Source organism: Piliocolobus tephrosceles, chromosome 11, assembly GCF_002776525.5.
Source record: "Piliocolobus tephrosceles isolate RC106 chromosome 11, ASM277652v3, whole genome shotgun sequence".
Classification (NCBI taxonomy): domain Eukaryota; kingdom Metazoa; phylum Chordata; class Mammalia; order Primates; family Cercopithecidae; genus Piliocolobus; species Piliocolobus tephrosceles.
This window is the reverse complement of record NC_045444.1, coordinates 63,248,051-63,268,540: the sequence shown is the minus strand read 5'-3', so window position 1 is coordinate 63,268,540 and position 20,490 is coordinate 63,248,051. Positions and strand designations below refer to the sequence as shown.

The following is a 20,490-nucleotide window of genomic DNA, read 5'->3' as shown; positions in this document are numbered from 1 at the left end:
CTGAGCATTTAATAGGCATCCAGTGGAGAGTAACCCAGTTGAAAACATTAGTGCCTCATGTCTGCATGAACCAAGCTTACCTTCTAGCTCTTCACAGAATCTCTGTGGGAATAAGTAACATGATTGGAAAACATGAAATAACTTATTATGTAAGTGATCATTTTATACTTTGTATCATCACCAATAGGTGGCACCATCAATTTTAAAATTATATTTTCTATTGTTTATAGCCCAAAATTGTATTTATGGTGTTTGTTCAATGGATGTTTATTGGACTCCATGTATGTAGAAACTGCTCAGCTCACCACTACTAACAGAGTAAAAATAAAAGTATTACAGACACGCTTTATCATACTTTCTTTTCTAGTAATACCCTAAAACACATGTATTTCCACTTTCATATTTCATCCCCATTTTAAAAAAACAACATCTGAATCTTGGATAACAACACAAAAACAACGGTTTTACAGTTTTGTCCTTTTGTGTCTCTGTGTGTGTGTGTGTGTGTGTGTGTGTATTCCAACCCAGCTTAATATCTGATTGTAAAAGGGGAAAAGGGATGCAAAAATCAATAAAAAGCAAATTTAAAAACCTGGGTTTTAGTGGGGGAAGGGGACCTACCAGCAGAACTTAACCGGAGTTGGCTTTCTAGTTAACACAATTTACCACTCCTCTCTTTCTTTCCTTTTGGAAGATAACAAAAGTTTGATCCAGGCACAGAAGAATTATTTCAACAGCGTCCAAGGCCGCACAATCCCATCTGGATATAATAAAAGGCCCCATTTCTCTGTGTTTATTTCAAGAGGTTCATTCTTTGGAACGACCTGAGGTTGCAAACTATAGAACAGTTGCCAGCTGAGGAGGACTGCAGCTTGAGTGCTACTCAGGAAGTCTCTATGGACCTGGGATAACTCCTCTGAGATTTCCTTAGTGTAGAAAGAGGACCCTGTGCCCTTCCTTCTCTACAAGATGAGGGCAAAAAAGGAACAAACAAGAAAAAGAGGGGAAAGGGAGCAGTGAGGAAATGGAACTGCAGTATTTGCATCAAATACCATATATTAGTCACTAATTTATGAATTTATCCACCTACTGCTGAGAGAAAAGGAAACTCTGCCCAAGTCTGTGCCTTTTTTTGAGACGGAGTCTCTCTCTGTCGCCCAGGCTGGAGTGCAGTGGCGCAATCTCGGCTCATTGCAAGCTTCGTCTCCCAGGTTCATGCCATTCTCCTGCCTCAGCCTCCCGAGTAGCTGGGACTACAGGCACTAGCCACCACGCCCAGCTAATGTTTTGTATTTTTAATAGAGAAGGAGTTTCACTGTGTTAGCCAGGATAGTCTCCATCTCCTGACCTCGTGGTCTGCCCACCTTGGCCTCCCAAAGTGCTAGAATTACAGATGTGAGCCACCACGCCCGGCCGTCTGACAGACGTGAGCCACCACGCCCGGCCGTCTGTGCCTCTTTTTACTGAATGTCTTTAAAGTGCAATGAATGGTATTAGGGAGTTGGGAAGATGCAAAGAGAGAACATACAAGGGAAGGGTTTTTGTCATTCAGGAGCTTCCAAGCTAGTAAACCATAAGAGTGTCTTGTATATTGGTGGTTAGAAGTGTGGACTCTGGAGGCAGGTTGCTTTATTCATTTGAACCTCAACTCCACCACGTATGCACGTTTGTGCTAATTTCAAGCAAAGGGAAATACCGATCCATCTTTACACTACTCTGCAAAAAAGAAAAATTCTCTATCCTCCTCTGATGTTTTTAGAAATTCAAAATAAATTTTAAATGAAGTACAGCAATGAGGCAAATTTTTTGTTTCAAACCATGAGCGCTTCTCTCCCCACTAGTTGAGAATCTCTATGATACTTATTCAATGTGATGAAAGATTGCTCAGGCTCAGAGAGGGGCAAGTTATGATTGGAGACAATGACTTTGCAACATAATCAATTCATCTAATTTTGCTATTACCTTGACAGCCTAGGTCAAGGAGCAAGGAAATTAGATGGTGTATCCTATTCAGAGTTGGGATTGGCAAGACTGGCTCATGGGGCAGGGATGATGAAACCAGCATGCTGGTCAAAGCCTTTGCTAAATGTCTCCCCATGGAGCCCAGGCTCAGAAAGAGCTGTCCAGCCTTTTGCAGCCCTTCCTAGGCTGCCATAAAAATGTACCACTGGGTGGCTTCAAACAACAGAAATGTATACTCTCACAGTTCTGGAAGCTAGAAGTCCAAGATTAAGGGATTGGCATGATTGGTTTCTTCTGCGGTCTCCAAAGGAGAATCTGTTTCATGCCTCTTTGCCAGCTTCTGATGGTGGCAATTTCTGGTATTCCTTGTCTTGTAGATGCATCACTCACATCTCTGTCTCCATCTTCACATGATGTTCTTGCTGTATCTTTGCATCTTCACATGGCCCTCTTCACATGGACATTAGTCTTGTTGGATTAAGGGCCCACTCTACTCTACTATGACCTCATCTTGATTAATTACATCTACAATGACACTATTTCCCCCAATAAGCTCACATTCTAAGGTACTGAGGGCTAGGACTTCAACATATCTCACTGAGGGAACAAAATTCAACCTACAACAGGCCTGATGGCAGGGAAGAGAGCTGAGTGTTGTAGGGGGAGAAGGAGGGACTGAGGGCTGGTCAGAGTGGCAGGGAGTGCAGGGTGGAATTCTCAACACTCAGGAATAGTGGAGGTGGCTTTGGTCTCAAATTGATCTGAGTTTAAGATAACTATATTGGTTCATGCAGATTTAATTGTGCTTCCAGTTTTAGAACTTTTTTTTTTTTTTTTTTTGAGATAGAGTCTCACTTCGTTGTCCAGGCTAGAGTGCAGTGGCGTGATCATAGCTCACTGTAGTGCTAACATCCTGGGCTCAGCCTCCTGATTGGCTGGGACTACAGGCACACTGCACTATGCCCAGCCTTTTTTTGATTTGTGTAGAGATAGGGTCTCACTAGGTTTTCCAGGCTGGTCTCAAACTCCTGGGCTCAAGCAATTCTCTAGCCTTGACCTCCCAAAGTGCTGGGATTATAGGCATGAGCCACTGCACTCAGCCTAGAACACCATTTTTTAACCATCAGAACTTGACTTGGATATGTGAGTTAAGTGCTTTACTAAAGTCCCAGTATAGAAGGATTCAGTCCTCTCCAGAGGCTTGGGGTGCTAATCTGGTTGGAAATGAGAAGCTCGGGGATTTGTCTTAAGCTATGCTTTATGGCAAGCTCATCATGTTTACATTCTCTTATTGCCTGGATCCAAGAGCATCTCCTGGGTTCTTCCTGTTAGAATGCTGAATGTCCATGGAGAGTTTAAGATGAGGAAGACGAGAGCTGTCTCCCAGCTGAAACTGGTGCAGCAGATCATGCAAAGTAAAACCTCAGCAGCTTTGATGAAATAGAGCAGAGGGCCTGGGTGTCTGTCAAGTCCAAGTGGAAGATTTCCCCCAGCTTTCTATGTAACCGTGCTTCCACTAAGCAAGCCAGACATAGACTTGAATGTCATCGCAATTTGTGCCTGTGACATCTTTCCCCAAGAACAGCACAAACTGAACTTTTACATTCTTCATAATATGGAAGGAAAGGTATTGACTGAGCCACTCCTTTATGCCTCAAGACATCTCATATATATTTATATGGATACATACATGAATGTATATATTCTGTCATAATAATATATTCTATTATTAACTTTTTATTATAGCACAATGTTAGGATAGGCTACAGAGGCTGCAATTAACCCCCAAATAGAAGTTTATATTATGCATCATAAGCCAGTGCAGGGGCTCTCCTCGGCAACATCTCTAAGTGGTGACTTGGAGGTTCAGGCTCCTTTCATCTTGAAATGCCATCATCTTCAGCATTTGGCCTCAACAGTTGCCAGAGAAGGAGAAGAGAGTGTGTATAAGACCACACTGCAGGATCTGTGGTAGGTCTGCAAGCACTGCTATCACATCTGCCAAATCCCGTTAGCCAGAACCCAATCATACGGCCCCATCCGAACTGCAAGGGAAGCCCTGGGAAAGGTCTTCTTGTATGCCAGGAAGAGAAAATGAAATTGGCAAGTATGTAGCCAGTCTTTGCTATAAGTTTCTACATGTTGGAATTATTATCTACATTTTTCTTCTGATTATGCTTAGCATTTGATACTATGTAGATTGCCTTGTTGAGTCTCACTGTATTTCCTGACATCCACATGCAGCATCCCATTCCTCACAACGGGACTAGGAGTGGTCACGAGAAGTTTTATCACTCACTTTATGGATGGAAACCCTGAGGCCCAGAGCAGTTACATGGCTTGTCCAAAGTTACATACTACTGTTAACTTGAAAACACACACAATTTATAAATTTAGACAAAGAAAGAGGAGATTTGATTTCTTATAAAGGGTTATAACCTTCAAGGTGGCTATCCCACAGGCTGGGAAGCACAGCTTTCAGCAGAAGCCCAGAGACAAGCACTTTGAAGACAGAGGGGTTGAGATGGAGCTTTATGCTGAACAGGTTGACCAAATATAATATTCAACAAGTTACAGGAGGAGCTGTGAATATTAATGAAGGTGGTCCTGACACACGCGTGTTGAACAAACATGCATGTAACACATGACCCCTGTTCACTTTGGGATGGAGACTTAACATTTCAATGTATTACAGTTAGGCCCTACACATCCAAAGGTCGTTTCAGGACACAAAAGCTCACAAGTACACAATCTCTGTAAACTAGTCAGAATCAGTCCGTGGTTGGTGGTCTTATCAGGAAAAAGTTATTAAAATTAGTCTCTCGTCCAATGAAAGATGTAGTTATGGCTGGTGGAACGGGGGTTCAGTTGGGCAGTCTATGAGCAGGATGATTTGCAATTGTTTAAATATTGCTTATCTTGAGGCCAGTGCTTGTTTAGCTGCTAGAGAAAAAGAAAATCCTTGTGGCAGTTAGAGCACAGTTTCTTCTTAGGTGTAGGAGTACATGACTTACCCTCACCTGGCATAGCCTTAGGTCCTCTTTATAATTTGGTATCTTATTGCCACAAAGAATCTGTTCTGTGAGTCATGTGATCTCTACTGGAACATTAATGCTGCTTAGTTGTTGTGTCTAAACCATAGAAGAGAGGGGGAGTATCATTAGACATGTCTGACCTCCCATCATAGCTGGGAACTAGACTTAAATTTTTTTTTCTGGGGTCCTTTTGGCCACAAGGGGGTTCATTTAGTCAGTGGGGGCCTTGAGATTTATTTTTAGTTTACACTGCTAAGTGATAGAGCTTTTCTTCTTTCACTCTGAGGTTACTGGTCTCTCTTCCTTGCCACATTGTCTTCCCCAGAGGCACAAACTGGATGCCCAGCTCTCAGTGTACAAACTCAAGTATGCAAGAACTATATCTTCATTCTTTATTAATCTACCTAATTTATGTTTTAAGCCTCCACGCTATGTTGGAAGGTGTCAGCAATGAATTTCATCATTTTGGTATTTCTCTACCTTTAAAGATATGTTTACATTTGGGGTGGGATGAAGGCTTGGTGGCGGGGAGGGTGGTTAGGTTGTGCCAAGGTATTGGGAAATCCATTTGTTCCTCATGTCAGCTGTTTGAGGAGGCACCAACCCAGATGTCCACAGTTCCTTCTGGACTTCCTTTACCAATACTGCTGCACCTGTGCCTCCTTCCTGTTTGCATGGCCCATTTGTGCCCAGCATCTCCCTGCTATTTTGGGGCCACTCCAGGGTCTGGGAAGTTCTATAGACCTACAACATACAGTCATTCTTCTCTCCAGCTTGCTGCCTCCCTAAGACACAGAGGTAGAGAAGTAGGAAAAGACCCACCCTACCCAGGCCTTTGCCCTCTCACTTTTCATCTTTTCATCCATCCTTCTTCCCACTGGTGGAGGGATGTGTTTCTAGTCTTCCAGGGAAGCCCCTCTCTCCTCAAACCATTTTCTTCCAAATACTTTGGCTTTATTCCAAATCCTTTCTAGTCCTCTGAGATTTTTTTATAACACAAAACACAACTTACAGAAGTTGTGTTGTTGTTTTGCTGTTTATCTTGTCACATTATTTCCCTACCTTGAGGCAATAGGACAAGGGCTTGCTGTCCAAGGCATGGAGGCAGGGAGGAAGGGGTAGGGGAATACTAAGAAAAAAAAAAAAAATTTCTTGATCACATGTGTATCACATTTAACTTTATCAGATCCTTGTGAGGTGAGTATCTGTATGTCATTGTTCTGAAACTAACAGTGAGGGGACGAAGCATTGATGGGAGTTCTTACAATATATTTGGGAACTCGCAGGTGAGGGCCTCTCCTGACTGATTGGTCTTTAAATGTACCATCCCAACCCACCCACCTCAATCCCCATGTCTTGATCCTGCAGTCTTGGTGATCAAGCTTTCAGTTAAGAACTGGGTGATCATGAGCTAGTTAATCCAATTAAAAAAAAAAAAAAGAATTAGGATCTGGGCTCAGAAGCCCCACAGCTGTGAAAGCCTGGCCATAGATTACTAGTCTTCTAAATATGGAAAAGATTATTCCTTTCTCTGGCTATTTAAGTCTCACCTGTCTCAGTTATCAACACACGCCCTAGAGTAAATCTGTTCGCTGGGGGTGGAAATAGAAGGGGCTTGTCATGGTACACTGATGAAGGGAAAGGAAACATTAAGACGGCTTAAGTGGAAAGGCCACACACGGCTTGTACTAGAGAGACACCATGCTAAAGCAAAACGTCGTTTAAAAAAATTCTTGGCCGGCCGCGGTGGCTCAAGCCTGTAATCCCAGCACTTTGGGAGGCCAAGACGGGGGGATCACGAGGTCAGGAGATCGAGACCATCCTGGCTAACACGGTGAAACCCCGTCTCTACTAAAAAAATACAAAAAATCAGCCCGGCGAGCTGCCGGGCGCCTGTAGTCCCAGCTACTCGGGAGGCTGAGGCAGGAGAATGGCGTAAACCCGGGAGGCGGAGCTTGCAGTGAGCAGAGATCCGGCCACACTGCACTCCAGTCCCGGCGACAGAGCGAGACTCCGCCTCACAAAAAAAAAAAAAAAAAAAAAAATTCTTACTCGTCATGTGCTCAGAAATGCTCAAATGGGTACAACCATCACCAGGGGTGGGACGGGAGGGCAGGGGGAAATAAAATATGAAGCATCAAAAAAAAAAAAAAAAAAATTCTGACTTATATTTGTGAAATTCAATAGAATCCTATTCATTAAATGGATTTTAAAATTATTTCAAAGCACATTCGGCTTTCAAAAGATGTTTGTTTAAAGAATACTGTTGGCTTTTGGTCAAAAAATGAAGTTTCGGTAATGCATAGTAACAACTGTAGTGTAATTACTGGCCACAAAATAGCAGGTGCCAGACCAACCCTTTTCTAACCATTTAAGAGAGCCAAGCCAAGCAAAAATGCCCAGCCTAGCCTTACCCAGAAGTTCAAAAGCTCGGCTTTTGTTACCAGGAAAAAATTAATTCAAAGAGCAAAGCCATTATTAGGCACAACCAGGTATTCTGTTGTAAACATCTTTTGTTAATACATGTTGAAAGCTGAACTTTCTCACATTTGAATGAAAGAGGGTTGCTTAAAGAGAGTTTAAACCAAGCCAGGTTCAAGGTTTTTTTTTTCTTTTCTTTCTTTTTAGATTTCTGACATCATATCTGTGGGATCCACACAGTGGGGAGGTGCTGGCCTTGGAATCCATGGTTCCCCAGCTATCATTTTAATTTAGAATTACAGTGTTCTCTGTTAGCATCAAGGGAATGAACCTGAAGAGAAAAGACCAAACATAGGACTGTTACAGGGAAGAAAAATATGAAAAGACCTAAAGATGCACTTCCTCATTATATGTAAGGAACCTATTTCCTAGAATCCTATAAAAAGCTCAAGTGAATTTGCTTCAGTTAATAAATGTGATTTAATTATAATGATAATACCACAGCATATGTTTTGTTTCCTCTTTTTTAATTGCTTCCTGTTAATTATTGAGAGAAGAAATTCAGTGTAACTTGTTTGTATTCTGATAATGATGAGGCTGTCTCATGTATTCCGTATGTGCTTCACAATGTATGCGTGTGTGTGTGTATATAGTTAAGTTGAAGAAGGTGGCCATGTGTGGTCGCTACAGACAGATGTAAGGCTAAAGAAAGGGCTCCATGGTGTTAGAGCAAAACCCATCATAAAAAGCTCTTTGCTATACTTAGGACCTGATTGTATTGGGAAGAAAAACATTCAGTCTTGGAATGACCTGAAAAACCTATGGTATGAACCTACTCCCCTTTCCTCACCCTGGTATTAGAATGAAGTTCTACTAAAGTGACCGGTTCACTTTGGTTCATCCATGTTCCATGTCTCAGGAAGACAGGAAGAGTCTGGGTTACCCTAGGTTCAGCTGATGGAGTCTAATGGCCCTGTATGCCTCTTCACCAGTAGGATGGTGGTGGCTGACATCACTGACATGGACTGTGGGGCTGGGACTGTTCTGACTACCTTATGTGTCCCTCTCATTTGGTCCTCACAGTGTCCTGAAAAGTTTGGTGGCTATCTGCGTTTCACACATGAGGAAACCAAGGAAAAGGGAGAGTAAGCTATTAGGTTGAACTACGTGGAATTCCTGTTTGTGTAGATCAAAAAGGTTAAATATCAGCAAATGCATATTATTCAACCTACAACTTGCCCAATATCACAGAGTTGGTAGGTGGTGACCCCAGAGTTTGAACTCTTAACTACCCAGGATCATAGCTACATATCTGTATTACAGATGACAGACCCAGGCTCAAAGCAAATGCATTATTTTATTTATATATATATATAAAATATTTATATATATATATATAGTGCTATCAGTAATTAGTAAACTATGTCCTTTCCTCTCCAGTCTGTGGCTTCAACTGCTGATTTTATTCAGGTCATAGTGTGAAAGTTGGCTCAAGTCAGACAAGACTGCCCTGCCTGTGGCCTGTTCCTGCTGCGCAGCTAAAAGCAGCTCATCAAACCAGCTCTTTCAGGCTGGCTGCCTCAAAACCTGCCTGCCTAAAAATATCTTTCTCTCAGATGGCACACAACCATACACTCCATCTCCCCAGCTGAACTTCCCACCATTAGAACGACTCAGCTACCCACATGCCTTCCACCCAAGTCATTGTTAAAATTCAACTGTGAACCCTATAATCCTCTCCTGTTAACACATTAATGATTAGTTTATCAGGTAACATGAACTCGATCTTGGATCAAGTGAAGTTTGTTTGGGCCTTGGGCTACAGACGGGTAAGGTCAGGTGCATGAGAGTGAATCATGGACCATTAGATGTGGCAGTAACATTAGAAGCTGTAATGGTCAGTCCCAGCATTTTACAGACGAGGAAACTGATGTTTAGGTGCCAAAGCCTAGGTGTCTTGACTTCAGGGTGACCAACCATCCCAGTTTGCCTGGGACTGAGGAATTTTCTTTCTGTAGAACTTTCAGTGTTCAAACCTGGAAAGTCCCAGACAAACTGGAACAGACTGACCACCGTGCTTAATTGGGAGTCCAAAACTCTTCTGCTTGTCTGGACAAGTCAGGTTTGAGCGCGCCCTTGCGGTAAGAATCCCCAGGCTGCTTGGTATAGCTCAAAAATGCCAGGTGGGGAAATGACCACTAACCTGGTTTACCAAGGCTGGCTCCCCTTCAGTCTCTAAGCATAGACTTGGATGCCATGCGGGAGCAGTCATATTGCCCCATGACTGACCAAAGTATTAGCCTCTTGGGCCACAGCATTTAGGGAAGCTGGTTTCATAGAGATGGTCTCAGAAAATAAGTCTGTGGTACGATTTATGTACTTCATAGAGATAGGGCCACTGTGTCAGTCACAGCTCTGTGGTTCTCAAAGCCTGTGGGTGGAGTGCTGCTGCTGTTTGTCTCTGCTGCACATGGCTGCACAGAGGTTGGGAATGGAGAAGTATTTGGGCAGGGAGATGGATCAGCAGGGCTCCCCGTGCTATCATCATTTCCTTTTTTAGAAGTTTTGTCATTTAGAGGTTTTGAATCTTGCAATAAGCGGTCATCCTTGATTAACTTTGGACTTTTTCCCTTAAATGTCAGGCACCTAATTTTAAACTTTTTCCTGGTTTTACTTCTCCTCCCAGGCTATTTTGTCCTCAGTCCTTGGTTGCTTGGTAGTTGTTTCCAACATAGCGCCTCCTGCTTTCCGTTCAGCTGGGATCCAGCTCTAGCTCATGCCCTATATCTGGGGCCTATGTGTGTAAACTAAAGAAGGGAAGGAGGCTGGGCGTGGTGGCTCACGCCTGTAATCCCAGCACTTTGGGAGGCCGAGGTGGGTGGATCATGAGGTCAGGAGATCAAGACCATCCTGGCCAACGTGGTGAAACCCTGTCTCTACTAAAAATACAAAAATTAGCTGGGCATGGTGGTGCATGCCTGTAATCCCAGCTACTTGGGAGGCTGAGGCAGGAGAATAACTTGAACCAGGGTGTCGGAGGTTGCAGTGAGCTGAGGTCACGCCACCACACTCCAGCCTGGGCGACAGAGCAAGACTCTGTCTCAAAAAAAAAACAAGGAAGGAAATCAGGAGACAAGGAAGGAATAACACAAGAATCCCAGCCAGGCAAAATTGTTAGTGCAAGTTCTCTTCAATATTCTCTTTCCTGAATGCATTGTTTTAACATACCCCCAAACCCACCTCCACTTCCATCCCTACCTCTACACACATCTACGAGCATCTAAACTTTCCACGGTCCACGCTTGCTCTCAACCATCACTAAAATGGCCTTAGTGCCCAAATAACAAATTTACTGATCTGGTAAACGAATCCCTGATGATGGGGGTTAAAGTTAGAGGTGCAGCCCTCAGAAGTGAATCTTAACTTTGATCTTTATAGTTAATATCCTGCCGAGGCTATCTTAATACTTTAATAAATGTAGTTCTTATGGAGGAACTGTGGCGCTGGGAGGGTGCTTTTACCACCCATAATGTTTTGTTTTCAAATAATAAAGACAGAGGCTATTTTGTTGTCTGCTATTAGTTTCCATATATAGCCTACAGTTATACCCTGTCTACACTTCCAGATCTACTCTCTACCCTTCTCTGTCCTGCTCTATCCTCTGGGAAGCTGACCCCTTATGGACTTCTTTCCCTTCTGGATTCTGATTAGGGCCAGCCAGTGGGAAACAACAATAAGAGATCAGATGGTGGGAAGACAGAAAGATCAGAAGAGTAGCTTTATTCTTGTTGATGTTTATTAAAATGCGCATGGTTTCAACAACCTGGTAAAAAGCACTCAATAAAATAGAAACAGATTCATACTTCTTTAACATGATACAACACATCTAGCTGGCATTTTGCTTGATGGGGAAAGGCTAGAGGTAGCCCCAATAAAGATAGGAATAGACGGGGTGCTCACTATCATAATTACTATGTAAAATTTTACTGAAGGTACTAGCCGTCATGACTTGGCATTATAAAAACTTCAAGTATAAAAATAGGAATGTAAGAAAAGTATTTTCACTATTTGTAGATGATGTGACTCTGATTTTAAACCCAAGAGACTCAACTGAAAAATTATTATAAACAATAAGACAATTTAGTAAAGTATAAAGGTGGAAAATTAATATAAAGAAACCAATCAATCTTATATGTACAAATAATAACCTACTGGAGGATATAAGGATGAAGGACCTTATTTAAAGTAGCAATAGAAAAAATAAAATAGGAACAAATTTAACAAGAAATGGGCATGTCCTATATGTAGAGAACTTTAAAATAAAACCAAGGGACCCAAAGAAACTTGGAATAAATAGAAAGACATACTTGGGTAGGAAAACTAAAAATTGTTAAAATGTCATATCTCCCTAAGTTAATTTAACATTTTAACACAATTCCAATAAAAAATACCATTTTTTCCCCTTTCAAATTTGACAAGAGAGTTCTCAAATGTGTATGTGTGAGGGAGAATGTGGAATGGTTATTTGACAAGAGAGTCCTCGAATGTGTATGTGTGAGGGAGAAAGTGGAATGGTTAGCCCTACCGGATATTAAAACACATTATAAAGCCTCAGTAGTTAACACAATGTGGGACTGGTCCACAAATGGACATCCAGATCAACAGAATAGATGAAAATATTCTGACATAAATCCAGACACATGCAGGAATTTGTATACGATGAAGGTGACATTGCAAGTCACTATGGAAAAGACAGACTGACTATTCAATATATGGTATTGAACTAGTTATAACAAGTTAGCCTGGTTCTAGGCAGGCTGTTACTAGGTAGCCATCTGGAATAAAACCGGATCTCTACTTTACACTATACACTAAATTACAGAGACATCATATATTTAAATGTGAAAAACCAAATTAAAATTACTAGAGGAAAATATGAGAAAATGCCACTATAACCTTGAAAGGTCCTTGTAAATGTGACTTAAAATATATAAGCCATTAAAAATTGATAAATTCAATTATGTAAAAATAAAAAATGTCTGTGTGGCAAAGAAACAAAATCACCATAATCAAAGTTAAAAGACAAATGACAAACTGGGAAAAGTATTTTCAACTCATATCACAAAGTACTAATATCCCTTATATACAAAACACTACTAGAAATAAATAAGATTTAAAAAATCAACAACCCAATAGAAAAATGGGCAGTAATATGAATATGTTTGTCACATTTTCAAAAATCTAAAAGTTTGACAATCTAACTTACAGTACTACATATCGGTACAACTCCATAATTTGGCAAGATCTCTCAGTCTTATAAGTGCACATATCCTTGACCCAAGGGGCACTTTTCAATGACTTTATCCTGTGAATATACTTGACACATAAAATGACCTATTGTTAATAATTAAATTTATTTAATCATTTCATAACGTGTGTGTGTGTGTATATATATATCATAACATCACATTGTACCCCATCAATAAATACAATTATCATTTGTCAATTAAAATAAAATTTTAAAAATCATTTGAAAAATGGCCAGCCACGGTGGCTTACACCTGTAATCCCAGCATTTTGGGAGGCCAATATGGGCGGATCACCTGAGATTAGGAATTCGAGACCAGCCCGGCCAACATGGTGAAACCCCATTTCTACTAATAATACAAAAATTAGCCAGGCGTGGTGGCGCTATAGCGCCTGTAGTCCAAGCTACTCAGAAGGCTGAGGCATGAGAATCACTTGAACCGGGAGGTGGAGATTGTGGTGAGTCGAGATCGCACCACTGCACTCCAGCCTGGGTGACAGAGTGAAACTGTGTCTCAAAAAAAAAAAAAATCATTAAAAAATGACCTAGGTCAAGGTAACTTATTGCAGCATTACTTGTAAAAGCAAGATTAGAAACAATCCAGTATTCATCAATATGAAACTAGTTAAATAAATCATGATGCATCCATGTAATTGAATATTATGCAGCTTTAGAAAGAAATACATAGAGGCACAGCGGCTCATGCCTGTAATCTCAGCACTTTGGGAGGCCGCGGTTGGCGAATCATGAGGTCAGGAGATGGAGACCAGCCTGGCCAACATGATGAAACCCTGTCTCTACTAAAAGTACAAAAAATTAGCTGGGTGTGGTGGTAGGCACAGTAATCCCAGCTACTCAGGAGACTGAGGCAGGAGAATCGCTTGAACCCAGGAGGCAGATGTTGCAGTGAGCAGAGATCGCGCCACTGTAGTCCAGCCCTGGTGACACAGTGAGACTCCGTCTCAAAAAAAAAAAAAAAAAGAAATACATAGAGAATGAAGATGTACCACATAGTATATTGATAAACAGTACAAACCTCCAAGATATTCTTAATGAAAGACACAAGATGTAGAACCATATGCACTGTTTGCTAACTTTTGTTTGAAAAATGAGGAAAATAGAGTATATATTTGCTTATATATATACACATATTTATGGAGTATATATTATAGTATATATAATATGATAGTATTTAGTATAGAGTATATATTTGCTTATATATACATATGAGTATATATAGATAGTATATATTATAGTATATATAATACAATAGTATTTAGTATGTAGAGAGTATATATTTGCTTATACATACGTTTCTGGGGAAAAGTGAGGAGATTTAGTGAATGGAAGATAGAGTAGGGAGATTAACTTTTTACTTTTTATATTTTTTATATATTGAAATCATGAGGATTAAATATTAAATATATAAAAAGTGCTTATTAAAAATCAAACAATACAGAAATATGTAAGGTAAGAAGTAACGTTCCCCTACCCTTAAACCTGCCACTCAGAGAAAACCAACATGAATAGTCTGTTACATACCTTACGGGATTTAGTCATTGAGAAACAGATAGGAGACTTCAAAAAATTATTTATTAGGCAAGGAAAGCATTAGTTTCTGGGTCCTGGCAGTCACGTTGTTCTGGCACTGCCAAATCCACTTAGACCACATATAAGCAGCTGAGATAAATGTTGATCTCTTGTCGCATGCCCACAGTGAGCTGCTCTCAAGAGACTTCACCCAATCCTACGGGAGTTCAGTCATATGTAAAATAAGAAGTTAGAAAATAATTCTGAATTAGGTTGGCATTTTAAAAGTGAATGGTAGAGGCCATTAACTCTACTAAATTAAGTATTATGGTAGATTTTAAATTAAGACATTAGCATTTCAGTAAATGAAAATGCTCGTGTAGTCTGCAAATTCTTGGCAGTAGTACCACAGAATTCAGCCAGTAAGGGCTCCTAAGTTACAAACATAAAGAGTCCCAAAGAACACAAAGAATTATTCTTTATTTTCCACTGCTAATATTAAAAAATTTTTAAAAATATATTCTAAATGGAGCCTGCTAGTTCACTAGTGCAATAAAGCGAGCCTCACATTAATGAGACCTCCTCACAATCCTGTTCCTTTGCCTCAGAAAATTCCTTAATGAGTAGAATATGAATGTTATATTTATTAATGAAAATATATACAAAATGAAATATACAGCCTTCCCATTTCAACATAAATACTGAGGTCTCTTGCCAACCAGCAGTTGATATTTTAATACATGTGCCCTAATGCAACAAAACAGTGTTTATGCAACACACTCTTTCCCGTCGTCTTATAAAAGCAGTCTGTTGATGTTGGAACAAACCTTAGAAAGTTTAGTCATGCACATTGTTCATTCAATTAAGGAACATTTACCGAGTATCTCCACATAGAAGGTCAAGTAAAAAGTAACAGAGATAAGATGAATAGCACCATCTTCGGCTCTTAAATTTAAGTCTAAGCCAAGTCTTTTATTTTTATATCAAAGAACCTCTAGGTTTCTCAAGTTCAGACCAGAACTGTTCATTATGTCAAATATCATGCATTTATAAAAAGAACTAAATATTTTATATTTGTAGGGTGGCAGTCATCTATTCTTCCATCAATGTTGTTCACATGGTCATTTTTTGCTTTCAGATGATTATTTCAGAGGATCTGACTCCTCTTCATTTTCATTAATAACTTTAAATACATTATGCCAGTTAGCCTCACAACAACCCTCATTTTACAGACTAGGAAACTTTTGTCAGTCATGCTGAACTACTTCTCAGGCTCTCACAGCTAGTATCTAAACTCAGGTCTGCCTGTCTCACACTTACATTCTCTACACAATAGTAAACAGCAGGATTTGTAGAAATGTAGGCTAGAGAAATTGTAATTTCTATTAATTACATGATTGTCATTTGTTAAAACCTCAGCTGCTTCACAGATGATTTCTTAGAGAAAAGTATACTATGACAGTAAACACAATGTGTTTCTGAGGTTCATAAGACTATGAAATGATACTGGGTAACTGTTAGTTTCCGTCATTATTGTCATTAAAATGATAAACATATAAGTGAAGTTACTGCTATTTCGATCGTATTTCTTTACCCTTTATCATCAAACCTTCCTACAGCTTTATCTTTTGTTCATTTGAACTGCTTTCCTAGACATCTTTTGACTATCCATGTTGTCTATTATATCTTTAAAGATACCATAATATTTTTATATTATATTATTATGTTTTTAAAAGACACTTGATCTTTCTTCTTCTAGCCACATTGGTGTGACTCTTCTCCTAACACCTTCTTTCTACATAAGCCTTCTGAAAAACAAGGCATTCACTCATAGTGAATGATCAATGCATAGCTCGCTCAGAGCAGGGTACACATTTTTGAAATTATGAAGGTGATCTGTAGTAAAAGAGATAACTTGAGTTGAATATGACAGTCTGATAGAATCTGGTGCTGGTTGTCAGCTTTGAAGACCTCAGACCACAGAATCAGACTACAAAATCTTAGAGTGATATTCTTCCAGTGAGCCACTAGCAATCAGATAGAGGTTTCTAGGAGCCCTCATACTTTCTGTTTTATGTATTTACAGATTTGGATCAAGAGCAGAGGGTTAGTAAGCCTTAATCAAGAAAGCAAAAACAAATACATGGAAATCTTACATTGAATTCCAACATGAAAATTACGGCACAGTTTATACAGCTTTATGATATCCCAGTTGCGTAAAATTATGCTTCACCCTGCAAAAATGTCATACAATTAAATGAGGTCTATGGCAAATACTATCATATAGATCATGATCCCCACAATGTTTAATTATTCACAAAGCATTGGGAGGTATCTTGGGGCCTGGCCCGGTGAAAAGAGCGAAGGTTTTGAAACAGCCAAATCTAGAATTTCACATGAGCTCTTCCACGGAATCTTGGCCAAGTTACTGAATCAGATTGAACTCAGCTTTATCACCTGTAAAATGGTTATTGCTAGTATCAGTAATGACACATATAAAGTGTTTGGAAGGACAGCTTTGTACATAATGCTCAATAAACTCAAGTTTTACCTGAGGCACTTCACATAGTACACAACAGTGTTCTTAAATTAAATTGAATTGATTATAAGGAGAGCAAGTGTTGGTATTATTTAATCTTCCAACCGGAGTGGGCAATTGAAAAGATGTATTTCCTGCTAATATAACACTTACTTTCCCAGGAGGCTAGATTGGGCAAACTTTAGCAAGAAATGTCTCCAGATATAGTGTACAAAAAAATCTCCCTCTAGCTTATGAATCCATATTGTCACAAAACATCTATTCAGTGTTTGGAGCTTTTTAAAAAATCAAAAATAAAAAAATTACAGTGACCTTATTAGGATAGATAATACATATTTTAACCAATTTGATTTAAATTGTTAATGGTGTCATCTAGGAATTTAAGGGAAGAACAGTCAAGAAAAAGAAAGAAACAGGTAATAGTTGTTGCATCTCAATGCAGTTCAGAAAACATGAGTAGGTCCACCAGCGTGTGGTAGCAGAGAAAATTCTGAGGCACCAGTTGAAAGTAAAAGCTTGGTATTTTATAGTTTCCTTTTGTAAGAACTCAAGTTTGTGTTAAGTTGCATATTTATATTTTCTGGAATTTTTGTGTCATTTTATCAATAGTTAATAATATTGTTTCACCATAACTCCTCTTTGATTATGTAATCAGCGAAGTTTCTAACAATAAAGCATATTTTAGGAGTGTATACCTTCCTCTCAGTCAATGTATAGAAAATATTACATTGTGTATTAAAACCATGGTGCCATGACAAGATAGTCAACATTTTTAGTCATCAGGAAAATGCAAATTGTAACTACAATTGTGTATGTGTACTTATCAAATTGTGTACTTAATATATATGTAATTTATTTTGTATCAATTAGACCTCATTAAAGCTATTTTTAAAATATTATGTGGATTTTGCAGAGAATGAAAAGAGAAACCCCTGACCTCAGCTATGAGGTTGGCTACATCAACTGTCTGCCTCTTTTGCATCATCAGCTACTTCCTGGCTCTGGGCAAGTGTGATGTTTTATTACTGGACTATAAGGACCTTCAGGGTAGAATCCATGTTTAACTCAACAGAGTCTTCCCTCAAACTCTCTCACTAAGTATTCAACTGTTGTTTTTAAAATGAAACATAAATTGCTTGGATCATTTTTGGTGAATCATTTCAGAAAACATTTCTACCCAAATTCCCTAATGAACCCTTATGATTTTTTGAACTATGCATGAGAGGCAGCATATCTTCATGCTTAAGAACTTTAAAGTCAGTGACTTGTTCAGCTACTTACTAACCGCTTGACCAAGATAAAATTATCTTGCCTCTCCAGGTCTCAGTTTCCTCATTTCTAAAGTGGGACAGTAAAGGACCTATGTCTTGGGTTTTCTGAGAGGATTAAATGATATAACCCATATAAAGTACATGGGCCATATTTAGCACTCAATAAATACTTGTTGTTTTTGTTGTGGTGTTATTGCTTTCCATATCCCTAATATGTTGTAGAGAAATCAAGAATCTAAAATTTCGGGTTATTATGCATAGTAAGCACACAAGAACTGTTAGCAGGGAAAAAGGCAAGTGAATTCACACATTCACCATTACAAAGTTTTGACAATTTATGAACTCCAAAGACTGAAATATTCCATCTTTCATCAGGAGAAAGAAAACGTGATGAACAAGTTACCTGAATCTTACAGGAGGGATAGCTCTAAACTATCATTAAAGTTATCTGCATGTTAGGCTTTTTAGAATTATACAGTTAGAGGAATTTAATTTATTGGAAGAAGCAAAAGGGTTTTAATACCTTATAGTCTTCTCAGGACATTTTGATTCTTGCTCTTAGACCTTTTCATTAAAAAAGAAAAATTAAAAACCTGCCGGTAGGTAGAGAGGCTAAAGTTGCAAACAGCTCATTTACTTTCTCTGTACACTTCACACTGAAGTTCTTAAATGTAGAAATTCTGTTCTCCTATTTGTTTGCAAGTTTTCCCTCTAGTGAAAAATACTTCATCATTTGGTCCTCGGGGAATTAATTAAATAGAATATGGAAAAATGTAATCTTTAGGGAGTTTTGCTGTGAGTACTCTCTGTAAATACAGCACAAGCCAAGAGACTCTACAGAGACCTGACCTAGAGTAGATGAAATCTGGGCCATTGTCAGATAGTCATTTCCTTGAGCTTTGAGCCAGTCACTTAATTGTTTTGTCACCTCTGATTTGTAATATTGGGCCTAATCACATCTCCCTGATTTGCAGGGAGTGTTTATAAAATATATACAATAATTATTATCATTAAACTGGATTATTAATCCCCTCCAAAAATAATGTGCTAACATGTCAATAAAATTTATGCCTTATCCTTTACGTCAGGCCCAGTACTAGATTTGCCTTTAAAAGTCCAAGTTGGCCGGGCGCCGTGGCTCACGCCTGTAATCCCAACACTTTGGGAGGCCAAGGCAGGTGGGTCACCTGAGGTCAGGAGTTCGAGACCAGCCTGGCCAACATGGTGAAATCCCATCTCTACTAAAAAATACAAAAATTAGCTGGGCATAGTGTCACATGCCTGTAATCCCAGCTACTCGGGGGCTGAGGCAGGAGTGTCGCTTGAACCTAGGAGGCAGAAGTGGCAGTGAGCCAAGGTCATACCACTACACTGCAGCCTGGGCAACAGAGCGAGACTCCATATCAAAAAACAACAAAAAAGCAACCAAAAAAAAGTCAATTTGTTGTATGCGAAGAACATAATACCACGAGTCAGGAATGTTATTCTATTTCTGGTTCTGCCAATAATTACCACTGTGGTCATTAGTAACCACTTCACTCTTCAGTTTCCTCAAATGTAAAAGTAGGAGTTTGGACTATATCAAGGAAGAAACATACCTGATATGCGCCACCACTCTCATAATTCTGCGCTCTTGGCAGACATTGTTAATCAATCATTGAACTTTTTCTACCAAATTGGGAAGCTGTTTCTGAACACTTTTCACCAAAGCATTGTAGGCAGTCACTACCAATGGATCAGAATTGGCAATCAAAGTGAAATTTACTTCCCATCTCCGGGCCAGAAGATTTCTAAGGTTTTTTAAAATTCTCATATTACTCAAAGGGCATGACAGTTCCCGGAATAGAAAGTGTCAGAAGACAATTATGCTGGCAAACCTCATTTCCCTTTTTTATTTTCCAGCCTCCAAGAATGTTATGGATTGTCTGTAAGGTCTGTTTATGAGGATGCTCTGCTCTTCCATTCATTGTAGTCTATTTTTTGTTTCTTCAAAGTGGAAATAGTTTAATTGTTTTTATCCCTTAATTCTAAAAATGCTTTCTGTAAAGATTTGAATAATATAGAAAAATACAAAGATGGAAATGAAAATTATCTGATATTCTACTCCTATTATTAATATTTGAGAACTGGCCTTGAAGACATAGCTCTAGGCATAATGTTTTTCTGTGTTTTATTTTCCCCACAAAGCAATGTTATGTTTGGGCCACTCTGCATATTATTGAGAGGCTGCAGTTCTTAATCTCTATTCATAATATTTTGTCTTTGGTAACTCATGTTCTGCTGAGTTAAACTTTGCAAATATAGCAGTAAACTGAAAGAGAAAGGATCTTTAGAACCTTACAACAACTACACTTAAAGATGTGGTAAAATTCTCCAGGCTCCACTCAAATAAATACAAAATGGAAAGATTTGCAAAGCTTGTGG

The 20,490-nt window shown here is 39.3% G+C and overlaps 1 long non-coding RNA gene across 1 annotated transcript in view; it reads left to right on the top strand.

The window, feature by feature from the left end:
- The window catches only part of LOC111542768, a 100,067-nt gene extending 92,220 nt beyond the window's left edge, over positions 1 to 7,847 (top strand). Inside the window, exon 4 of the long non-coding RNA XR_002731653.2 lies at positions 7,626 to 7,847. This is a non-coding gene — a long non-coding RNA (uncharacterized LOC111542768). The remainder of the gene's footprint in view (positions 1 to 7,625) is intronic.
- The last annotated feature ends 12,643 nt before the right edge of the window (positions 7,848 to 20,490 follow it).